Raw genomic sequence first — 19770 nt, 5'->3', positions numbered from 1 at the left:
AGTGAGTAAGGGGAAAGAGCCAAGGGAGCTGTTGGCTAATAACAAGAAGTACATTCCACTCCAGCTACAAGTTCTGAACCAGCAGCAAGTGACCCACCCCTTCAGATGTGTGACCTGAGCCAAGAGCCAGCTCTCTGTTCCTGCTAAGCCAGGATCACCAAATGCGCAGGCAAACCAGCCCCATCCTCAGAGGCAGCCCTCCAGGACACAGAGCGACGGCTGACATCTTCCACCAGAAAGGAGATCTGCTGCTGAAAATGTCACCAGTTGCCTGTCCCTAGCTGAGGAATTCCTCTCTAAAGGATTTCAAGCTCTAAGGAATCATGAAAGACAATAGGAAAATTCAAGTAAATTACCCTTCCCAAACCTCATGGATGTCCTGTGATGAGCCATCATATGCATTTCAGTATTTTAACATCAAAACAAATGTGCTGGGACTTCCCTGGTGGTGCACTGGTTAAGAATCTGCCTGCCAATGGGCGGGACACAGGTTCAACCCCTGGTCCTGGAAGATCCCACATGCCGCAGAGCAACTAAGCCCATGCATCACAACTACTGAAGCCCACATGCCACAACTACTGATGCCCGCACGCCTAGAGCCTGTACTCTCCAACAAGAGAAGCCACAGCAATGAGAAGCATATGCACCACAACGAAGAGTAGCTCCCACTCGCCACAACTAGAGAAAGCCTGTGAACAGTAACAAAGACCTAATGCAGCCAAAAACAAATAAATTTTTTAAAAATGTGCTATTTGGGGATGGGAGGGACATATCCATAACCTTTTCTTTCACAGATGTACAAAATTCAGCATTGTGGATTTTTTGCTAAAAAATGGAAATTTATTTGGAGATCGAGAGAAAAAAAGAATCAACCCAAGCTACCTTGAAAGGGAGGATTTGGCCAGGATACAGGTTGTTTCTCCATTGTCAAGTGCTGTCTTCTCAGTTTTTAGAGTGCAATGAGCAAAAAGGATTTTAAATATCATCTAAATAACAACACACCACATTAAACTCTGCCCCAGTCTCAACAGACATCACTTTTTACATAAGTCCTTATTGTCCATCAAATGCTACTGTGGAATTAGTCAGAATAACAACAGTTTTATAGACCACGTTTCCACAAGTCACACCATTTCCTGATTACATAGCAAAGACATTCACGATGCCAACCGATCTGTCAGCATTTAAATGAGGCATTTTGGAAAGAAAAAAGAAGTCAGACAGTGTAAATGTGACTACTGCTGCAGCATTAGAAACCACGCTCTGATAGAAATGCAATGGACCTGTGTTCCCCATCATTCGCGTGATGTTTCTTTTGATGAAGCAAGACTAATTCCTCAGCATTACCTGTGCAAATGAGATTATGGCTCCTTTAAAGAATATACACTAGAAATATCTACCAAAGTGAGCTCATTCCTTCCTCCTTTTTAAACACCTTCCTCCTTTTATATCCAGGGCTGGTTTCAGGTAAAACTGTGAAGGGGTCAGATTTGACTTCCAGAACTGTGTTTTGAAAGCAAGTAGCATACTACTTAGGAAAGTACTGGGAAACTAGACAGACCTGGGTGTCAATATTCTCTGTCATATACTAAATAGATGACTTAAGGCAATTCATTAGAGCTCTAAGAGCCTCAATTTCCTCTTCTGTAAAATGGAAATAATTATGTCAGTTCCCAAGTTGGACGTGTCTAAATTATATGACTCTTAAAATGGCCACATAAAGAGGACTTTTTTAGATAACAACCTTCTTCATTTTGTTTAGTCACTTTTACATTTATCATCACTTTCCATATTTTAAATGTGTTTATTTCACCTTGTTACCAGATTGTATTGTAGCTTCATCAGATCCACATGGAAAAGGAGAGACTGTGTAAGTAAGTGGAAATCAAATGCCCACAGGTTCTTAATCCTCATGATGGTATAAAGAGCTGATAACTCCATGCTGTGTGTTTCCCAGCGGGATATGCATCTTCACTGATCATTAAACCCAAGGGCTGAAGTTCTTACAGTGAACCTCAGGCACAATAAGAAAACACAAAATCATTATGGACGTGGGGAAGGAGTGAAGCTAGGGGAGTGTCTGGTCCCCTCCAATGCCTCTGAAATCAGACCAGATGGGAGAGCGCTGGCTCCATCCTCGAGTCAGGCTGGCCCTGCCAATATGAGATATTGAAACCACTGAGATTTCATCTGCCTGGTTGAATCAAAACTGAAAGGATCCGTTCAAACCAGATGGACCGGGAAACTGCAATAATTGCCGATGAGGGTTTCTGTTCGAATTTAAAGAGCCCAGTACCAGCAGGGTGTGAGGGGCAGAGTAACCCCAAATACTGCCCTCTAGATCACTTGTCACCACCAAAATCTGAACTACATTTTGGAAGGGAATGCCAGCCACCCTGCTGCCTCCTGAAGCTGGATTCACAGCTTCTGGAGCTGGACTTATGGTGAGTTTAAGAACTGGATCAGAAACAGAGAAATAGATGATGGAATCCTGGTGGCAGCTAAGTCAACTGCTTCCAGGGACATGTAAGGCTCAATCTTGAAGAAATTAAATCCAAATACTAAGCTCATTGACCAGAGATGGGAGAGGAGTCATTGAATTAGGACCCTGACAGAGAATCAGAAAGCTAGAACAACAGGAAGAAGCAGGTGCATTCTGGACGCCATGGGTGGTTGTTACAATGCCTTGGGTGTCAACAGTTCTCCCTGTGGGGCTGTGGGTATGTGACCTCTGCTGAGATGATGTCACAGCCTAAGAAAGTACAGGCTCCTTCTTCATGGTCTCCCCTTCTGGGTGCAGAAAGCATGGCCCTTGAATAGGGTCCTGAAACCTAGAAATGAGGACAAGCAGAAATTACCAACAGCCACTGAGCAATGAGGAAAGAGCACCATGAAATCCCATGGACAGAATTAAAACATCGTGTCTAAGGGCAGGGAGCCAGCTTGGGATGTGTCATGGACTGAATTTGCGTTTCCTCTGCAAATTCATATGTTGAAGTCCTAACCACAAATGTGAGAGTGCTTTGAGTCAGGGCCTTCGGAAGGTAAATAGGGTTAGATCTGGTAATAAATAATCCTCATAATGGGGTTAGTGTCCTTATAAGAAGGAAGAGAGAAAGAGCTCTCGTTCCCAAGTGAGGTCACAGAGGGAAGGAGGCTGTTGACAAACCAGGAAGAGGACTCTCACCAGAACCCAACCCCGTTGACACATTGACCTTGGACTTCCAGCCTCCATATCTGTCAGAGATAATGTCTGTTGTTTACCCCACTCAGTCTGGGGTATTTTTCTATAGCAGCTGGAGCTGATGATCAAATCATAGGCAAAGCATCAGCAGAAAAGAATAGTTCAGCTGGGGGCTGTGGGCAGGAGGCATGGGGCTGAATCCACACGTCTTATAAGAAGGACCTGTTTCTTATACTTTCCTTTGGGGAGGGGGGAGGCATGGATATAGAAGATACATATTTTGAGGAGTACATAGAAAGCCAAATATTTGAAGCACAGCAGCAGGGAGGGAGATCTGCCACTTCTACCCGGGAGGGGCTTGTTCAGCAAGGGTGAGACACACCACCCCAGCCCCGTTCGAAGAGATCTGTGTGGACTGAATTAGAGGTTATAAACAGATGTGTGAGGCTGGACCAAGAAAGTGGCTTCATCTAGGGAGGAGTTTGTGGGAGATTGAGCCACACCTGTCTGGAAGAAACAAGGAGTTGGAGGAGAGGCTGTCCAATGATGTGGAGGGAAGCGCCCATCCCAATTCACCCATGGAGGTCAGTGTGGGGACCAGGATGCTGATCCCAGGAGATACACACATACTCTGGGGAGAGGGACAGAGGATAGAAGAGAGACAGTTACAACAGCTCCACGTGAATGACAACCATGAGCCTTGGAGGGGAGAGGAATGGGGTTGAAGAACTGGAGCGGGTGGCAGAACTCACGAGGTAGAGAATGAGGAAACACAGGGCCAAAGGGATAATTATAGGTGATTTCAAAGAGGGAATAATCTTCCCTGTACACAAACATTCATTCAAAATTGGGTTGGAATCTCCAATAATGGTTTCAGGAAAATAAATATGCTAATTGTGATCAAAAGAGGTGCCCTTGCATGAAAATACAGAGAATGTGCTTCATTTATTCATTTGTTCTTTCTCACATGTGGACACCCCCACAATCTCACAAGCTCATGGTCACCATCTTATTTTAAATATAAAAAAAAAAAAATCAGAAATGTGACTTCCAAAGTTTCAGGCATATGTTCAAATACCCACAGCTACCTAGGAATTGACCTGGTACAAAGCCTGATACTTAACAGTCTCTTAATAAGCAGGTGGAATTTGGATTCTTTTACTCTAGGCCGCTAGAAATTTACCATTAAATTAACATTTTTCAGAAATTTCAAAACTGTTGTTCTCTAAACTCCGTATTTTATGAAAATATCAAAATAGAGATATTATTTCAAATATAAGTAGATTTAGTGGAAAAGCTGGAAAATAACTATATTTGTGGTCAGTGACCATAAACAAATTGTTTCTGAGTTGTCCAAAACCATTCAGTTTTTTTGGAGATCTTTTTATATATAATATATATATATATATATATATATATAATATATAATAAAATATATATTTTATATATTTTATATTTTATATTTTTATATATTTTATATTTTTATATATTTTATATTTTTTTATATTTTATATATTTCTAAATCTTTCATTTGGTGTCAGAAACTTATCTTTATATCAGCCTTACCAAAGCGAGCTTCTGGTAAAAGTTATTTAATTCTAAATGCCTGGGTAATTCTGTAACTTCCTTCCATAATATATCTTATTAAGAGCATATGAATTCAGTTGATTCTTTTAAAAATTTAATGAAATATCATAGAAATCAGTAAGGCCCAAATTGATAATGGATAATGGAATGCATTTAATGTAAATCATGTTATCCACATCAAGTCTCCGGTTTCATATATTAAACCACCTACCCGTAATCATAAATTTAAGAGTGATAAATTTTATTACCTGATTTTAGAGATATCAGCTAAAAGTTACCATTGTTCATTTGGCTACTTTTTCCTCTATTAAATCATTCTCCTAATATTTACTATCAAGTGTACGTAGCATTTCAGAAGTGATGTTGTATTATTCTGGTTATTATCAAAAGCTGGTTTTCTGATAGCTTTACTGAGTCAAATAAGCTAGATGATACTTAGGTACAAAATGTATGTCATGTCATTTCATTCTCATCTCAAAGCCTATATAAATATATATGTAGGATATATATATATATAATATATATATATATAATATATATATATTATATATATTATATATATATATATATTGTTATATGCAAGACTCTCTTAAATCTTTGAGGAGATAACTTTGACCCCCAAATCCTGTCCTGTACCTGTGTGCCTATGTCACTGTCTCTTCCATGTGCATCATGGTGACCCTCCTTCTCCTCTTTAGCAAAGCACTGGCTGACCAACTATATATTTTTACCATTACAGGCCTTATTGTCAAGATCAGGTGAACCTGGTAGGGTATTTATCAAGATCAGCTAAACACTGGATAACCAAGGTAATGAACACAAAATGTTACAAAGTAGGAAACCAAGATAACAATAATTTGCACTAAGTGAAAGATATAATATGAAGTCAAAACTCTGAGAGAGAGGCTTCAACATCCAGTAGCTTTGGAGGCTAAGAACAGGAAGTAGAGGCAAGCAGATGGAGGCAAATTGCACAAAACTGAAGCCATGACAATCTGAGAACACCTGAGGCTGTTGCTGGCTATTAAAAATGACACATGTTTTTCTTCCCTGGGATCATCCCCGCTAGTAGTAACTTGCCTGCTTCCATTTGTTTTCTATTCACTAAGTTGTCAGTCCATGTATCAATATCTTGTTTCTTGTTTGGAAAAATCAGTCATCATTCTGACCATTTCAATGGCTTTCAGCAACCTCACATAATTTCACCCAATGACAGAGAAGAGAGTCCTCCTTGTGACGGAGATAAATCTTTCTCTAAGTGCCTCTGTTGGTTTCTCTTCTTTATCATTGGCTAGAACCAGGTCCCATGGACACCCTCTGCTGCAGAAGCAGGGAAAGGAAGAATCTAGCTTTGAAACCTTTGTCCCAAGAGGAAGTTCTATCAGCAGAAAAGAAAACCAAGGGAAGGGATGTTGATCAGAAGCCCCAAAGTCTCCTCCACACCCCAGAGAATGGCCCTGTGACGGGACAAACAAATGAAACAAACATATTTCACTCACGTTGTATTTTCCAGAACTAGTCAAACAACTAGCATGGAAATGGAAGCAAGATGTACCTCTGCCCTCAGCAGGAGATGAGAACTTGTTACAGCTTGGAAGTCTTTACCACTAGACTCAAACAATAGCATGATTCAGTTCACCCCAGGGCAACCTTATGATATTAAATGGAAGTCCTGAAGAAATCATACCCTGCACACACTACGATGAGTCTGGCTTTTCTAGAAAATGTCTAGAAACGCTTGTCCTGCTGGTGCTAGAAGAATCAATTGTGGGGGAGGGACAGTTTCAGGGTGAATAAGATGCACTTATAATAATCAGTGGAGAGGATTGCAAAAAAATATTACTAGAGTACCAAGAGGAACAAAACTTTCCATCCTAAACACTTACTCTATACAAAAATATTTTCATAAATGTGTCCTGCTTTTAATTTTGAAAAAGTTAATTGGTATTTTTATAGTCAAAACACTTTTCAAAAGAACCTCACTACTAATGGTGATGTAAAGTGGAGAAAAGTGCTCTGTTAGAAAAATCAACCATATGGTTCATATTTTTTTATAAAACCTAAATATATGTCTTTCCATTTGCATTTCCATCCAGTCTCCAAAGAAAAGAGGTGAGAAAACTAATAGTGTACCTGGTGAATGGCCTATTAAGCTATCTGTTCTCCACCTATCATGGGAGCGGCTCTGGCCCTGCTGACTTGCAGCTCCCACCCAGCTGGAAAGTGCACCCTGGTTAGTCTGCAGCCCACCGAGGCCTCTCCATGTCAGCACCTCCTTCCATCCACCTCCCAACCGTCATCAGCACTCCAGAGCACCTATTTCCTGACTGCTTTACAAGCTGCTGTCAGGAATTTAGTACCTTAAGGCTGACTTCAACACCTTTCTTTCATGTTTTATGTTTTTTTCCAGTTTTATAGTCATTACACAGCTGCAGAAAATAGCTACAAATCAGGGGAATGACAACGCACTGCAGGGAAGGGGAGAAAACTTCCATGCCTCTCCATGGTGTGCTCTCAAAAATAGGGCAACATTTATTACAGCAGAAAGTAACATTCTGGCCTGCAGGATGATGCATATTGTGTTTTCTTGGTTGTTTATTGTAAATAAAACAAATGTCTCTTCCCTCGGTGTGGTTAGAAGGGAGGTGGTAACTGCTCAGCACTCTGCTCAGGTGCACTGGGTAGGCAGCAACCAGCCCTGCTCAGCAATGCTCCATCCCCAGCACAGCCTCTGCCCTGGGGAGGATGCTCCTCCCTCTCCAGGGATGGTTGGACCTCTTAGCAAACACATCCCTCACTGTCGAGCGAGAGCTTTAATTCAACATTGCCGTGGAAATATTGGTAGAAATGTTACCTTTAAAATTTAAAATTTTCTCATCTCACTGTCTTACCTGTAGAGTATCTGAACTCCTTTTTTCAAAGAAAGTGGGATTTGTACTTGACCAAGCACATGGAACCTCGTGGAGCAGGCTCAGGCAGGCTTATTTGCCTGAGGATTTAAGAGCTCCTAGGGGAGAACTCCTGAAGGAAGGAACCAGACATAAAATATTCTGAGGGAGAGGGCCATTCTGAGTTCAACATGATACCTGCCGCTTGAATTTATAACTTTGCCAAAGCTCTGTCTGAAGACACAAGCTCTATAGGAAAAATGCAGAGTTACTTCAGGAACAACTCTGTAGTGCTGCATGTTGGTAAAAGGAGAGAGAGAGAGACCTGGGTCTCTCTGTCCAGGTGTGCAAGCTAGAGCAAAGATGTCCGGGTGTGTCCTCAGGTCCAGTGCCAAGGCGAAGGGGACAGGACATGAGTGAACAGGGCAGGACATTCACAGAGCTACCATCTAGATAGGGACGCGTGTGAAGCGAACACATAGAAATAGAGCCATCATTGCAAATTGTTCAAGTTCTCTGGAAGAGAAAATCACAGGATATGAGAAGAGGAAATGTTTGTGGTGGTGTTAATGAGGTGGAGAATCAAGAAATGCTTCTGAAGATGTGACATTGATGCCGGGACCTGGTGGGTGAGTAGAAGTTTGCAGGGTGAAGGGTGAGGAGAAAAGATTTTAGGGTAGAAGGGTGGGATTTGCAGAGTCCCAGGGCCAGGAAGGGCCTTCTGTGTGGTCAGGTTACATGTTTTCTCCTTTCCCCATCTTTCTGTTCCTTTTTTTGCTCTCCCCAGTAGGAGTCCACTAAAGGGTTTGAAGCAGGAGAGAGACACAGTGGACAATTTCCCCATCTAAATCCTCACACAGTGGACCTTAGGGAAGCACAGACCATCAGTATTCATTAGTTTCCTATTGCTGCTGTAACAGAATAACACAAACTTAGTGGTAAAAATACAACCCAAATTCATCCCTACAATTCTGGAGATCAGAAAGCTAAAATCAAGGTGTCAGCAGGGCTGTGTTCCTTAGGAAGGCTTCCAAAATCTTAAGGTATTCTAGAAAAACACATATCGTACCAAAGCGAATGGAAATACATATTTAACATTTACATAATAATGATAAATTCAATACTATGAGTTCATCACCAACTTTCAGAAATAGAAAATCGCCACCAGATTCAAAGTCCCTTATTTTCACTTCTCATAATGTCTCACCCTCTCTTAACCTGGAATAATTACTACCTCTATGTTGTGTTAATCCCTCCCTTATTTTTCCTTATAGATTTATTACCCAAATGAATAATTCTATAATTATAATAATATTAGTAATTTCCAAGCTTTTAGCCTTTATACAAATGGAATCTTAAATATGTATGTTATTCTTTTCTTCACTGTTTCACCCATCATTACATTTTCTCAATGCATCTATATTGATGTATGGAGAATTAGCTGATTAACTGTCACTCTGTACTAGATTAATCATGCAACTAGTCCACAGTTTACTTATACATTTGATAGACATTTGGGTGGTTGTTTTCCAGTATTTTGCTGTTAAAAACAATGCCTTGATTATGAGCTTACATATCTTAATTCTCTGTGCTAAGGTTTTTCTAGGGTGTCTATATAGAAGGAGAATTTCTGGATTTTAGATAATACAGCTCTTCAGCCTTACTATGGCACTGGTGATAGACTAATTTATAGTTCCCCAGGAAAGGTTTTAGAGTTCCTGCTGCTCTGTATCTCACCAACACTTTAATATTACCACACTTTTTCTGCCTTCCCCCAATCTCCTGGGTGTTAAGTAGTAACACATTTAGGATTTGAATTCTCATTCTCATGACTATTAATGAAGTTGAACACCTTTTCATACATTTATTCATAATTTGTGTTTCTTTTATAGGAAATGACTGTATTTTTCCCTATTTTTCTGGTGAGTTTTGTGTTTTCCACATGAAGTCATAGAAAAAATTAAATATACATTGTGATAATAAATCTTTTTGATTACATATGTCATAATGATTTTCTCCCAAGTAATAGCTTGTCTTTCATGTGTTTCGATTAATAAAAGTTCTTAATTTTAATGTAATGAGATACATTTTTGTATTCTTTTCATCGCTTAAGAGCATAAAGATGTTCTAAAAGTTTCAAAATGTTTGCCTTTCCCATTGAAGGTTTTCTCCATCTGGAATTGATTTGTATGTGTGGTATGAGGTAGGGATGCAAGCTGATTTGTTTTTCATTCAAATAACCAATTATCTCAGCAGCATGTGTTGAAAACTTCACATTTCGCCCTCTCTCCATCAATGCCAGCTCTGTAAAATACCACTGTGCATTTAAAAGAGTTTATTGGGTGTCATGTCTACCTTGCTTCATTAATCTATATGTCAGTATTAATATTAATTAATGAAACAATTAATATTGCTTTATAATAAATCTCAATGCTGAGGGAAGAAAGAAAACACCTCTTCTTCCAGCTAATTATTTCAGGAGGACCAACACAGTAAGTTACATCACAGGAATCCTCTGGCAACAAAATATAATAGAGAGTCAGAAGACAGCTTCAAATTCATTTTTTTTTCCATTTAGCAGATGAGTAATGATGGGAAGTTTAATTAAACTCTAATTTTAGTGTTTCCTCTTGTAAAATGAAGAACTTATGCTTACCTATCCAGGAGTAAAAATGCAAACCTCCTCCAACAGCATCTGTCATATGAGTAGGACTCATAATATGACAGTTTCCTTTTGTCTCCATATTACATTTTCTGCCCTCACAAAAGGTATTTTTCTGTCCACACAACATGTAGTATTATCATGTCCCCATGAAAATAAATAACTAAATAAATGTTTCATTGAGCCATTTCCATGGAATAATCCAAGCCCTAAGCAATTGCTTTTTATTCTTTTCTGTAGCCTATATCTATGTAATCACATTACGCTATTATTTAAATATTTTTTAAATAAACATAAAGTTGACCCAATAGGAAGAGTTTAGTTAATCAAATTCATATACATGCTATAATTTTCAAAAAGACAAAGCCTTCTTGCAATTACTCTATGATTTTTTTCATAAAATAAAAACTATTGCAGGTCCAAATATGATTTAAAAATTGAAGACATGATTTGCTCATGAATATTTTAGTTATAAAGCACTCCTGGGAAATATATGGCACATGCAAATTCAAGAATGGACAGGATATTACTCCCAAGTCCTTGTTTATAAAAATAGAGGCCGTTGCTGTTCTTCCTATTACCTTCACAGATGGTGAGTGGGCTGTTGTAAAACCATGAAGGAAACCTCTACCCACACATGGGAATAGAGTTCTCTGCCCAGCCTCTCCACTCCCACAGTCTGAGAGCTAATACTCATTGAGTCAGATTCTATGCATTAAGAATAGTGTGAGATGCTTTACATATGTTATTTCATTTCCTCTTCATAACTGCAGTCTATCTTTATTCCCATTTCAGAGGTGATCTAAGTAGGTTTAGGGAGGTTGACTTGTCCAAGCCTCAAACTTTTCTTATTAGTGTCCTAGAGCTACTATAACAAACATCCACAATTTGGTGGCTTAAACCAATAGAAACTTTTCTCATAGTTCTGGAGGTCAGAAATATGACATCAAGTTGTCAGCAGGGCAGTGTTCCCTCTGACACCTATAGGGGAGGATCCTTCCCTGCTTTGTCCTAACTTCTGCTGTCACTGACGATATTCAGTGTTCCTTGGATTGGAGACACACCACTCAGTCTCTCCTTCCACCATCACATGGCATTCTCCTTGTGTGTCTGTGTGTCATAATTTCCCTCTTCTTACAGGGAAGCCATTGGATTAGTGAGTATGACCTAATTTTAACTTAACTTGTTGACATCTATAAAGAATTTTTTTCCAAGTAAGCTCACATTCACAATGCAGGAGCGTAGAACTTCTTTTGGGGGGAACACAATTTTTAAAAAAAGCAAGTTAGTAAATGACCTTTTTTCTCTGAGTGTGAATCAGATAGTTCCAGGGATATTTTTTACACTGAACTATGAGATAATGTGCATTTGTGTCCTCATTTCTTTGAAGAGCAGGAAAGGGAAGGAAATAAACACTTCCAAATAGCCAATCATCCTAAAAATGACTAATGTGAGAATTATCTAATGTCAATTTACAGAAGTCCAAAAATCTAAGACTGCAACACTGTCATGGAGAAAATTGTATGTAGTAGTAACTTTTGATAGGCAGGTTTATAGACTGTAGTCCATGGCAAGCTTACTAGGGAACAACAGTGTGTTATAATTCTCTGCACAAGGTTTATATGAAGTTAGCATTAATAGAGGAGCTTCTAGAACTCAAGTGAGTCCTACTCTGTCTTATGCTGAGTAAACCATATCAGGAGGAATATGCTCATTTTGGAGCATGTATTCTGTCAAAAATAGGCTAAGCTGGTACAACAAATAGGTGCAAACGTGTTATCTCAGACACAGCAAAAAATTGATTGTCTATCATATAACAAGACAGAATGCTATGGACTGAATATTTGTGTCCCCTCTAAATTCATCTATTGAACCCTAACCCTTGATATGGTGGTATTTAGAGGCAGGGCCTTTGGGAGATAATAAGGCTTAGATGAGGTCATGAGGGTGGGGTCCGATGATGGAATTAGTGAATTTGTGCCTTACAAGAAGAGGGAGAGTTTAGAACTCCCTCTCTCTCTCCACTATTGTGAAGACAGAGTCAGAAGCAACCAAGAAGAGAGTATCCACCAGGAACCAAATCTTACTGACCCTTGATTTTGGATTTTCCCACCTCCAACACTATGAGAAAATATATTTCTGATGTTTAAATCACCCAGGCTATGGTATTTTGTTATGAAAGCCTAGCCAACTAAGACACAGAGGTAAGAAGATGAGCAGAGCCAATAGGCAACTTTGTTCCACGTGGAGGGACAGGAACCCAGGGTCTTTTGCTCATGTTGCTTTGTTTTTCCAAGACTGTTGACATACTGTTCATGATCAGAGCAGAGATTTTTCATTGTTCTCCCGAATCTATTCTTCCTTTATTATTACCTTTAGTAACATAATCTACATATTTGAGCAGGGCAGTGATCATCCAGCTACAGACTTCATTTCCAAGCTCTGAGCCAAAATTGTACCAATGGAATGTGAGTAGAAGTGAGTCTGTGTCTCTTTCTGAAAACAAATGGCTTGCCCTTTCCCTGCTGGATCATGGATGTGGTTTGGGTAAGTCAGCTTTGTGCATGTAAGTTGCAACACTTTAACAATATATTGAGACCAATTACGTGTGATTGGAACAGTAGGGTGTCACCTTTTAGAAAGAAGGGGAACAGAAAATTGACCACCATATGCTCTCAGAAAGGAATGGTTATTTTCAAATCATTTCAAAGACAGACACAAACTAGTTCCCTACTTGGCCACCTCCTTTATGTTATGATCTTACACACATGTCTCTTGGTGGACATTCTCCTCCAACAATTGGAAAAATTTTAAAAATCAATTGATGGATGAATAACATGGGCTTATGACTTCCTCTATCCTCTTTTTACAAAATAATCTTCAAAATGGAAAAAAAAAATGAACTGAAAATTGAAATAAACCGATGTGGTTCATTGCAAAAATGAAAACTTCCTCCTTTCATTGTGAAAAGTAACTCATATTTATGGGTAAAACTTTAAAAAGACAGAAAGAAAGAGAGAGATGGAGAGAAAGGAGAAAGCAAACCTTGGTTGAATATATAGAAAAGCTACCTGGGACCAGGCTAAGAGCCAGTAGTAACTATCCTGCTTATGTTTGCCTTTCCAGAATGAGAAACTATTTGGAAAGGCCACAGCTCCATTTTTTTCCCCAAGGTTGAAGACTAGTCATTATCTTAGTTTTCCCACTATCATCTTTCATATTTACAAAGAGAACATAATGTCCAGTATGGCGCATGTGTCCTTTGAATTCTTTTTAGTTAGGCAGCTAGGAAATGCAGATGTTCTCAGCTAACATTTTTTCCCTGCAGCAGCATCCCAGGGGATTTGCTACGATACTGCTCAAGGACTCAGCAGTGAGACTTAATTTGACCATCCTGGATTGAGAAGGGAGAGAGTTGGCACCAAATGAGAATGGGGACTCAGCCAAAACAGATTCTCTCTCTCTCATCCCGCCCCCAATTCTCCACACCCAGGCAAAATTAAGTACTAGACACAGAGTCCCATTTGAGGGTAAATGTCTGTTACTCTTCTATTCAGTAAGGATTTTTGCTGCCTAGGTATACAGTAAAAAGAATTTCAGGATATTAGTTTTCCATGAAAATCAAGCAGAAATAATAGAAAGGAGAAGAGGCTTCCAAATGTGGCAATTAATGCAATTACACAGTGTTATTTTCCATTTAAATAGGTATTCTTTAGACATTCATGTTCATATTCACAAATACAAAAGCTAAAACTCTGTTTTAAACTTAGGTCCACTACGATATCTAAGAAATGATAGTCACCAATTGACTTACTGTTGCCTCATAATAAGATGTCCCCAAAATGTAGTGACTTAAACTAGCTCTTTCATTTTGCTCTAATTTTTGACGAGGAATTTCATGGGCTGTTCTTATGGGGGATCTTTCACATAGAGGCAGTCAGACTCAGGGGAGGGAATATCAATCCCACCTCTCAATGAAGAAATATCAAAGGATTTGTAGACATCTTTTAAAACCATCAGTCATTTATATTATGACATTTCACAAAATAGATCTTCCATCTTTGCCTACATTTTACTCTTTTTCTTAAGTCATTTGGCCCCAGCCCAAGAAAAAAATGAGTTAACTCATTTGTCAGAAACGTTATAATCCACAAAAATTTCACGCCCTTTTTCTGGACCTATATTCTTACAACAACCTTTTCATAGTGTTGAAAGTAGGAAGTAAGAAAAGTAAAAAATGAGCAATTAACAAATTTTTTAAAGTTCACAAAGTTTTTTCCATTTCTGTGTCTGATCATTATAATGTGATGTTTCCCAGGTTAAAATATGACCCAAGCAAAATGCCTAATTTGTGTCTTTCCAGAATCTATTCTAAGAGAAACGAAGAGAAAGCACACTTGAAAAGGTGGTGTATTTGTTTTCCAAATTATATCTATTATAGCAGCTTAAAACTTGAGATCCACTTGACTTAAGGCGTGACTTGGTCCATCTGAGTCTATAAAGAGGAGATTCTAAGAACTGTCCTCGCCAATTCACAGGGTGCTCAGAAGAATGAAACAAACACAATAGAACATGTCCTTCAGAGCAGCCGGCGCCTGTCCAAAGACGAAGACAAAGATTCGTTTATTTACCTTGTTAATGAAAGTCCACAGATGTGAGCTTTGATTTCCAACTGGATTCTCATTTTACCAAATATTAAAACACAAGTTATTTTTGAATCAGTTCTTCGATTCTGAAATCTTCCAAACTCCTTAAGAATTCATGCCCCCGTTTCTCACTTTTCTTCCCTTTCGGAAGTGAGTAATTAGAGTGTGCTGTGTGTGACATGAAGTGCGTGGCGCGGCATGGTAAGTAGTATGATGTGGAATGGCCACATGGCATGGTGTGGTGCCATATGACATTGAGTCCTGTGGCTGGAGAGCTGGAGAGGTGAGAAGAGGGGCAGCATTCCTCCAAATTTCTGCTCATATGCCTCTAAAAGTACTTTAAAATTCTACATAATGTGTCATATATTTTGTTATATTTAAAATTTTCATTATAAATTATATAATTGCAAAAGAAATGGTTTCCAATATATTAAAATATGGGTACTTTAAAATAAGATGATTATCTCAGGCTAAAAGGTTCCAGTGGAACCTAAATACCATAGAAACTCATCACTTAACAAGCTCTTCCTTTACCAGTCCAATATTTTACCTGTTCCTCTTCCCCTGGGGCTGGTATTTTATTTCTCCTTTTCACAAAAATTTTATCTTAGTACAATATGCTTTTGTGCTTGACAGGCTTTTATTAACATTCCCTATTATACTTAAATAAAAAGATATATGAAAATTAAGATTAATATTTTCATGTCCTTATAACTATGGGCATAAAATGCTTAAAAATTTATTCCAGTTGAATTATTATTAAAAATATTAGTAGTATGCAAGTGAACAGTAAAGCATAAAGGTATTAAAATTTTATGAGTAATTATTAACATAAAAAGTAAATTTGGGGGCTTCCCTGGTGGCTCAGTGGTTGAGAGTCCACCTGCCGATGCAGGGAACACGGGTCCGTGCCCGGGTCCGGGAAGATCCCATGTGCCGCGGAGCGGCTGGGCCCGTGAGCCATGGCCGCTGAGCCTGCACGTCCAGACCCTGTGCTCCACAACGGGAGAGGCCACAACAGTGAGAGGCTCTTGTACTGCAAAAAAAAAAGTAAACTTTTATTACAAAAGCATCTCTTAATGAGAGGGATTGGGTTGGGGGACAACTAGATGCTTTAATTAAAGGAATTACCGAATCGTGCTTCCTTCAGCCCCTCATAGTATTAAACTCCAAAGGGACACTCGAGATTCATGCTTTTCTTTCGTAAAATATGAAAAAGAGATTATGAAAAGGGGAAGTTCAAGAGTAAAATCTCCCTCTCAGGTCCATCCTCGGGTGGATCAACTAAGGAAAGAGTAATATGAATGTTGAATATCTGGAAAGTGATTCCCTTAAACCACCCAGGCATATTCTTTGGAAAGGCTCCCATTCAAACGCCTCAGTTTGCAAGAAGGTGCAGTGGAGAATCTGATTTAGGAATATCTGTTCAAACTGCCTGGAGACACAGGGACCAGGGGGAATTCTGAGGACTAGGCTGGGCGGGGCTCTGGGGTCTGCAGAGGGTCCACTGAAGGTGACTCAGGGCAGCACTTCAGGGCCAAAGGTGAGGGTGAAAAAAAGCAGGTGTGGAGACAGTGTCACTGAACCAGGGTGGGGCGAGAGGCAAACACAGAAACCAGAGAAACTGCATGTGACAGAGGATGTAGGAAGGAAAGATTTCATGAGAAGTTTTAGGCTGGTGTAACTGAGGGAGGAAGCAGTTTGTAAAGGAGTCCACCCTTCATCCGGCACAGAGGCATGAGCACACAGGGTCCACACAAGCATCTGAGACCACATTCCCAGGTCAGAGTCAGCCTAAGCAGTTCTACACCAAAGTTTTAGGAGGTACAACCCAGTCATTTTAGGGAAGGTGTGGTTTTGGTTAATTTTATTGCCAACTTGGATAGACCTCTGGTGCCCAGGGTTTGGTCAAACTCTAGACAGTGTGTTGCTAGGAAGGTATTTTTTCAGATGTAATTAACATTTAAATCAGTAGCCTTTGAGTAAAGCAGATCACCCTCTGTAATGTGAGTGGCCTCATCCAATCAGTAGACAGACTAAAGAGCAAAGAATTGGGTTTCCCAGAGAAGAAGAAATTATCTTCAAGAATGTAACATAGAAACCCTGCCTGAGTTTCCAATCTGCTGGACTGCCCTAAAGGTTTTGGAACTGCCAACCCACAATCCTATGAGCTATTCTCTCTCTCTCTCTCTTTCTCTCTCTCTCTCCATGCATGTATATATATTACATATGTATATATGTTATATGTAGGTTATAGATAGATGAATAAATAGGTATTCTACTGATTCTATTTAACACAGACATCTTGGATTAGAATGCCTGACTTCAAACTGTCTGCCAAGTGCTAATAATTTGACCTTGGGCCAGTCAGTGACTCTAAGTCTCACTTTTCTCATCTCAGAGAGGGATGATGCTGTTGCCCACTTCCTTATACTGTTGTAAAGGGCAAGTAAGGTCATACACATGCAAGTCCTGGCACATAGAAACTGGTTGGTAAATGTTAGGATTTTCTATCCCATTTCTTTCCTGTGAAGAAAATTAACATGACTCCTATTGCCATTCACAGGGTTCCTCGAATTTGGCTCTCCGTGCATCTTGCAGAACATGGTGACATTTGTATGTGTAACTCCATTCTGTTGACTAGGACATGTTAGTATGCATTAAAAAATAAAAATAAAAAAGCACATGGTCCCACAACACAAAACAATAATGATGACATAAAATAAATAAGTATGATGTCTAAATAAGTATGATTCATTATTTAAAGTTTTCCATTAATATTCATCTACAATGTGTTCATTCATTTGTCATCTGCTAGCACAGAAAAGTACTAGCAGGTGCCACAATTAAAAATATATATGGAAGGAAAATCTGGAAGTGAAAAAAATCCTCTCCATTCATTAAATATGTTTCTGCCAGTTGGAAAAAAGAATCAAAACTACTCCATTTAGCAGTAGAACATGTCTACTCTGTGTAGCTCACACTGGGAAGGGGTTTAAGAACCATTATCCTCCTCCTTAAGATACTACTTCCTTTAAGATGCATTTCCTGACACTCCAGACAAGGCTGGTCTTCTTAACCTATGAAAGCTACCTTCACAGTATTCATCACACCTGTGATAACCTGATTATATCTGTAATAATTTATTTGATGTGCATCTTCCCCACTAGACTATGTCCTCCATATTTTCACTCCTTTTTTTCCAGGAGCTCCACAGTGTGCCTGAGTAGTCAATAAATACCTTGCAAATGCATGAATCAAGTGTAGATATTTTTGCTTGACTGCCATATTACTTCCAATTCTATCTAATCACCCATGGTTCCCTGGGCATGTCACACTTGCTTCACCTCCATAAATTTCCTCAGAAATTCCCTCGGCACCCTAAGTTCCCTCTGACAAATCCAAGCATCCCTCTATGTCCAGAGGAGCTATTAGTGTGAACTCCAGAGTCCTTTACTGCTTTCAGATACTCCTTTCAAATGAGGTTCTCTTACCCGGTGCTTGCTTCTTGTGGAAAACACTCCTGACACCAACAGCTAGGCTGCTGGGATCTCTTCGTACAAATTATAGCCAGGTTGCTCGGGCATTCCAACTCCAGCAGAGAACTGAGCAGGAAGTCCAAATTTGAATATTGACTCCACTTTTTGATCTTGGGAAAGTCAAGTCACTTCTCGGTGCCTCTGTTTTCATAATTGTAAACCAGGAATAATAAGAGATAACTGTATTAGTCAGGGTCCTCCAGAGAAGCAGAACCACTAGAGAGAGAGAGTTTTCAAGGGATTGGTTTACACAGTTGTGGGGATGGCAAATCCAAATGTTTTAATACATGCAGGCCAGCTGGAGACACGGAGCAGAGGTGATGTTGCAACTCAGGTAGGTCCAAAAGCATTGGAGGCAGACTGGCTTCTTTCTTGGGGGATTTCCATCCTTTTATCACTTAAGGTCTTCAACTGATCAGAAGAGGCCCACCCACACTGATTTAAGTGTTAATCTCATCTAAAAAGTATTTCATAGCAACATCTAGACCAATATTTGACCGAACATCTGGGCACCATCGTCTAACCAATGTGACAAGTGAAATTAATGGTCACAGTAACTGATAGGGTGATGTGAGTACTAATTTATGTGACCTAAGAAAAAGTATGTAGCACATGCACATGATAGGCACTTAATACATGATATATCCCCATCCCTCTCTTCATATGAACAAGGTCATTAAGATGTAAGGTATCTTTGTCTAGGTCACTGGCTTTGTGACCATTGGTGACCTCTGGAAATGACTCTTTCTCCAAGGAGATGGGAAGAAGAGTTTGAATGGGGTTTGACCAAAACTGCAAAACTTTACTTGATCTATTATTACCAAACAAACACAAACTTACACCTTCTCTAGACAAGATCTAATTCCTAAGTGCTTAACTTCTATAAAAAGTGCTCCCATGAAACCTTCAAATGACATATAAATACATTCAGTTTGTCCATTTTTTTAGATTTATATTCTATATACTGTAAATATGACAGACCAAAATCAATAGTCTAAAGCCACAACAGAACTCAAAGAACATTATTTGGAAAGGATGTAGAGTGAATTGTCTGCAGAGTTTGCAGCAAGCTTTCTGGTCTGTCTTCATCAAGGGTAGCACTGATGCACCTTCAACCACATCCATGACACCTGTCCTCTGAAGTTCATTTTCTCCCCCACATCAGATAGCTGAAGTTAAAATGCCAGAGTTCCCCTCACATGTTGGTTAAAAATTGCTATTAACATAACTGCCTTGAGTTAGAATTAGAAAAAGAAATGGCAGT

Source organism: Lipotes vexillifer, unplaced genomic scaffold, assembly GCF_000442215.2.
Source record: "Lipotes vexillifer unplaced genomic scaffold, Lipotes_vexillifer_v1.1 scaffold356, whole genome shotgun sequence".
Lineage (NCBI taxonomy): Eukaryota > Metazoa > Chordata > Mammalia > Artiodactyla > Lipotidae > Lipotes > Lipotes vexillifer.
This window is presented reverse-complemented; position numbering follows the sequence as displayed.